Raw genomic sequence first — 6,440 nt, 5'->3', positions numbered from 1 at the left:
AAAGGTTTCCTATCCAGGGCTTACTATTGGAAACGAGGTTGGAAATAAAGTAAGCACTGGGGACGAGGTTGATAACAAATGTAATTGCCCTCCGTAACCTAGTCGGAGTATCACCCGTTATCCACAGAGCAAGTTTCCTGTAGGCTATAACGTCTGATATGTCTAGCCGCGCGCAAGCCAATCGGAGTCGGACTGTACTAAATCGTGACGTCATTTTATTCCTAAATCAGGACTAAATGGTTTGATTGGTCAATTTGAAATTGGTCAATTCGAATGCAGTGCAACCTCGTTCCCATAGGTACGAGATCTAGGCTGAGCAATGTTGTTTCCCATCATGCCTTGCGTGTGCAAGGCACGCACCCATGGAGTCGAGGCTGAGTGTTTTGTAATTCAACAGCAACCGGGCGCGTTATCGCGTAACATGATACAGAGCGCGTGACACACTTTTTTTATCCATTGTCTATGACGCGCAACGGGTGAATGACCGAAGACCCGATATAGAAAGCGCCCGCTGACTGGTCAAAATCTAGGAAGTCAAATGGCGGGGTCTTGCCTAATTAATCAGCGAATCTGGTCACGCGTATAACATAGACTACACGTGACCTAGCTGAACACGCGTGAAGCTGGAAATGCGCACCGAGTATTTACGTGCTGCGCTCACGCCCGCTTGCACGTTGCAACTAAAGATATAGAATAAAAAGACTAGATCGGCAGTGCGTACAGACGCGCGTTCTGCCATGGGCGGCGCCATTTTTTAGCACGTGGGGCAAAAGTTGTGCGCGTTACGCGCACCTTTTTTTCCGTAGGTTTGTATGGAATGACATATTTTTATGTCCGCCAAATTTTTGACCCGTAGTAGTAATTTCTTCAACAAAATTCAAAATGGGTTATATCAAGCTGCATGTTCATTTCGAAGTTTGGTCCATTTATTTCTCGTATTTATTTCCCGTTTTAAAATGCTGGTGCGCGTTGCTTAAAAAAAACTTGCATCCAGGTGTTTGAGTGTTATTTTCTTCATCAACAAACAGAACAATGATCATTTTGAACGTCTTATTTCCGTAGTTGTTGCGCTGTCCTTTAATTTAAATTCACGGCAGCTTCACGGGACAACACCCAGACATTTTTTTTTTACATTGTCCCTCCTCAGGGTATGACATACGCCGTAATCGGATGCAGTTTTGTACTGTTGGATACTGAGGGCCGGGGATGCACGCCCCTCCTCAGCCCTTCACTAACTTATTTTCAAACAAAATAGAACAAATAAATTTGTGTTATTTTTCTCTGGACCTCTAGTGGCATATCCAGCATCTGAAAATCTTCAAGAAGGCGCAAGAATCTCACAATGTTATACAAAATGGGTACTAAAAGTAGAGCACAATGTAAATAAACTTGAGGGGTTAATTAGGTTATTCAGAAGTCCGGAACACAACGGGAGTGTAATTTAATTTCATTCTTAAAACGGTTTTCAGGGGCAATATTATTGTCATTAAAAGTTAGACATAATTATATAATGCAATCCAAGTAAATTGTTCTCATCCCAAAAATATAATAATTGTAACACAAATCTCTAAAAATATCCATTGAAACATTTCACAATTTTCTTAAATGATTCATCGGTAATTTAAAACGTAGAGTTTTCCTTTTCATAAACAATGTCTTATACACATTTTATCAGATAAGCTGACATTTATTTGGAGATTTTTAGCAACGTGCACCACCATTTTGAAACGAAAAATAAATACGAGGGGAAAATGGAGCAAACTTCGAGGTGACTATCCAGCTTGAAAATGCATATTGAATTTTGCTGGATACATAATAACTACTGGTCAAAAATGTTACTTTTACGGACATAAAAATGCAAGTTTGTGCACAAACCACTACTGCGCGTAGAGCGTCCATGCGGGAACGGGAAAATTTGTGCACACTCTATGGCGCGTATGCACGCGCTGCCGATCTAGTCTTTTTTTATTCTATATCTATGGTTGCAACCGCTTTTCATTTCGGCTACGGGATAATCGGTTTAAGTTTCTGTAAACTAAACCTGTTTTAAAGGGAAGATACAACATTTGCAAACATCAAAACACGAAATGATCAAAATTTTTATCACGAAATATCGTACTGGATTGTTAGGGAATGATAGTCCAAAGCATCCTGTAAAATCGTGGCTCCTGGTTTGCTGACCTTTTCAAGAAAACTTGTATTTTTCCAACGCTGGTCGGCCGACCAGGGTTGGAGAAAACTGGCTGTTTTCAAAAACTGCATCTTCTTTTTCATATTTAGTTATTCCCTATTTTCTTTGCAATTGATTACACACCTGTGAAGAGGTACAAGCCAGCTAGACTGATTCTCTGACGTTACAATTCCCCAAAGTCTATAAATTGCCCCGTTTCATCTTAAGAGGGTCAGGGAACCAGACTACAAGAACATTGTTGGTTTTCTTGGATTTTCCAGCATCTCCGAACCCAAAACGTGAAGCAAGTCAATTTTAACAGTATTTGCTATAACATACTAATCCACAAAATCCATTTATTTCTGAAAATTGCAGCAAGCAAAAATTAATGTTGTACATTCCCTTTAAGACAACTAATTTTGCTAAGTAGGCCCTATAGTCATAATCATTTATCTATTTTGAAATAAACAACAAGTGTAGAATGGGGTTCCAACATTATGAGAACGGTGTTCTCTTATTTTTTCTCTTGTTAGCAGAAGGTCTCAAGTAACAGAAATAGACACGCATTGTGCGCGTAAATGGCGTTGCGTTCTTTACGTCTAGCGCGCATTTTTGTCCTCCAGCACGTGATTCTCCAGGCAGCGATATTTTTTATTACACAACTATATGGGGTACCTGTGCGCTTTCCTATTGGGCATTTTATTAAAACCAGGCTGGAGTGGAGGCTACTATTTTTCAACTTGGTACGGATTTCGGACTTTATTTCCCTTTTAAAAAAATCCTCCAGAGCATCGGATCAGAAAAGAAAAAGAAAATTGCTGCTATACAAGTAGTATCCGACTGAAAAATAACGTTTCTAAGATTCGCCTCTTTCCATGGGTACGCAACCTCGTCCCCAGTGCTTACTTTATTTCCAACCGCGTTTCCAATAGTAAACCCTGGATAGGAAACTTTCTTCCTGTATCCTGATTGGATACCGCAATTGGCTAGTAATGGATTTTTATCGTGTACTTGGTGCTATATATTCACAACGTGCAGTACGTGTTTTCGCGATCATTCGTCCACGCCTTCTCGAAAATACTAATTTCCTTTCCAATTTGCTCATATTAATATGAAATATGATACTGCATGTTGTCTTGATAAGATCGTAACAGTTTGATTTCAAAAATCGTGTTTTCGTAACTCACGCCGTGCTCGCGCTGCTACGAATTGACTCTGTTTTTACCCCAGACACCGCATACAAAAACAAACGCTAATGTGTAATGCATATCCAGGCACCAGACTGTTCCTCATTTGCATACGTGTGCAAAAATCTTGCACATGCAAAATGATCCAATACCAGGGTGAGAGAGCAGGTAGTGGTGGGCGCGTACTGCTCGACACCCTGGGGACGAGGTTGAGGTCCGGTAGCCTCCGGTAATACACTGTATTACAATTTACGTCACGTGACCAAAACGGGAGGAATTCCTCCTTTTTCCGAAAATGTCCGAAGTTTGCCGAATTCGTTTCGTCGACAATCGGATAGCGCCCGATTATTTCCGAATATAATATAGGTTTAATTAACTGCTAACTGCTTATGATTTTTTTTTAATGAGTTGATAATTAATATTCATTGCTTTCATTTAGAAAACTTGAAATTCAACGACGATTTTGTGCATCAAATATACTCGGATCGTACAGGCGAACTTTTTGCTGCGTCATGTACAATTTTGAATTTGACCACCGTTACTGAGATTTTCCAAAACTCGGTCTTCATTCGGCTCCGCCTGCTAACAGTGCTATTTGGGTGCCTATAATTTTGAAGATTCCAGATCAACATTAGTCAATGTTATCTTACAGAAACATCAAACTGTATACCTCGGGGGAAAAAATTGCTTAACGTAGGACCGTTAGGACGTCCACGACGTGAAATAGTGCTTACGTTTTAGTCACGTGACGTAAATTGTAATACAATGTATTACCGGAGGCTACCGGACCTAAGATTCATCGGGAATAGTCAGAATCTTTTGGTCTGGGAACCAGACTAGATGCATGGACAACGTATTCATAATTTGTTCCTCGTAATAGGTTTCTAAAATAAACGGGACCATATATATATTTTTTTCCTCCCCTTTCGCACCGACGAAAGGTGCACTCCTTTTACTGAGCAAGTGCCCCTTTTTGGTGTTGCCCCAAGTTTGAAAAGCGTTCTGCCGCCCCTGAGCAAGGGGGTACGGGTATCCCCCCCCCGGAAAATGTTGAAATCTGTGATGCTTTCTTCTGCCTTTTTGAATTTCGAGATACTTGTATAACATCAGTCAGTGACTGAATGGGAGTGGTCACATGGTGTTCCAACCCCTACAGCCCCCAACAAGATGCACCACGGGTAAATTTGCAACTTGTCAATCGAACGCCCCTTTCTTGTACACCGAGGTCCGAGACTGCTTAGGCCTATACCCTGCTGTGCCCCTCGGTGGCAGATGTTGCCATCAGGCCACGTCTTGGTAGAAGTATATGACTCGCGCACAAGCCGACATCACTGGGGTTTCTCAAACAAAAAATCAATTATTGTCCTGTCCTTCATCTTTCATTTCTTTTCAATTTCTGGTACACTAGCCTATTACATTTTTTAAATGTTCCCACCAAAACAAAATCAACTCCCGAAAAGTGATACATAATTTATAGTTCCCAAGCCTGCATGTAGCCATTTTACAAGTGGCATCCTTCCACTTTCTCAGGCAAAATAGGACCCGATTTTCAAACGTAATTTACCAAGCTGCCCTCAGATGGAAGCCCAAAAACCACAAAGTTGATCCTTGACTATATTTACACAATTCCACCGTTTTTAATACCAAACGGTCTTCGTTTTCAAAGGAAGTTGTGGGGGGGGGGGGGTACTTTTTATGCTAATGAGCTCGCGTAGAAATTCGCACTTGAATTAGTGCACTGAACCCATGTAGGTCAGGCCGGCCATACACAGGAGTTAAAAAAAATTATGAAAAAAAATAACTCGTAGGTTTCATTTCTACCACGTTCTACATTTTGAGCAGGGTAAAAGACAAAAAATGCAAAACATAGTCCTGCAATGCTTTACACTAGGCCTACCACAATTCTCCGACAGAAAAAGCATAGGCTCAACACAAATTAGCCGTTCAGTAAATATGCCAATAAAAATAACTCTTGCATGCGGACATACATTGTACATGTACAATTTAATCTCGGGTGCGAGTTTGCCAGGGGCGAATTAGTCAAGGGATCAGTGGGCCGGGTTGAATTGGCAAGGGGCAAGGTTGTCTCGTTGGTCACTTGCTATGCAAGTTAATTGCCAATGAAACTGCAGTCGTCTTTAACTAACAAAAAACACTACAAGACAATAGACTCACTACATTGTATTCAGGGGCGGCGGAAGGGGGGGGGGGGGGGGGGGGGGGAGGGGGGGGGGGGCGCTGGGCCGGAGGCACTTGCCCCCCCCCCCCCCATTTACCCAAGTGCCCCTTTTGCGGACATAATGTGCCCCCTCGAGCAAAAATGTGGCCCCTCCAGATAAAAAAAATTGCCATAAAAGTTTGCGGCACTTTGTTTTAAGTAACTAATTTCCAAAATGGTATTGATATTTTTGATATGAACGAGGAATATGAAAACCCAGCCCCAAAACTCCTACAATGCGCCCTGAAATGGGCACATAATGCGTAGCTTGCATAATAATGGCCGGTTTTGAAGAGCGCCCCCTATAGGAAAATGGCCGCTGATTATATTACTTTGGAACAGCTAGTATAACAGAGCTCAAAGTAGGTGAAGCTGGTACTATTCTTACCTTTTCTTTTTTTTCTTTTGACGCTAAAATGACCTGCGTATTCCGTAGACTACGCTCGCTCAAGTTGATCGATTGCCTTCAGTGTCCCCCTCAAAAATTGGTGCTCCCCAGGTGCTCCCAGAAAATAGCCCAGTTACGCCGCTGAGCCAGCGCTAGAATAATCAAAAAACATATATATATATAGTCATGTCGGTTTTCAAAATAATGTGCAAAATAATACGTACGAACGTGCTAATAATACGCAGTGTCGGCGCCAGACCCTAAAAAACAAAGGGGGGGGGGGGGGGGGGGGGCAAATGTGGATGAGATAACACCCGACAAGTGCCAGTGATGGTACAACCACTCACAGACCTACCTACCAAAATGAACGACTTATGTTATGTAGATTTTCTACCAAAGTGTCTTAGATGATCCATTATATTACACACTGTCAGTGTTGGTATTATATTAGTCTTGGTCCTTGATTTTAGATTTTAG

Source organism: Patiria miniata, unplaced genomic scaffold, assembly GCF_015706575.1.
Source record: "Patiria miniata isolate m_02_andy unplaced genomic scaffold, ASM1570657v1 HiC_scaffold_9, whole genome shotgun sequence".
NCBI classification, from domain to species: domain Eukaryota; kingdom Metazoa; phylum Echinodermata; class Asteroidea; order Valvatida; family Asterinidae; genus Patiria; species Patiria miniata.
The sequence above is the reverse complement of the archived record's forward strand: the minus strand, read 5'-3'. Positions refer to the sequence as shown.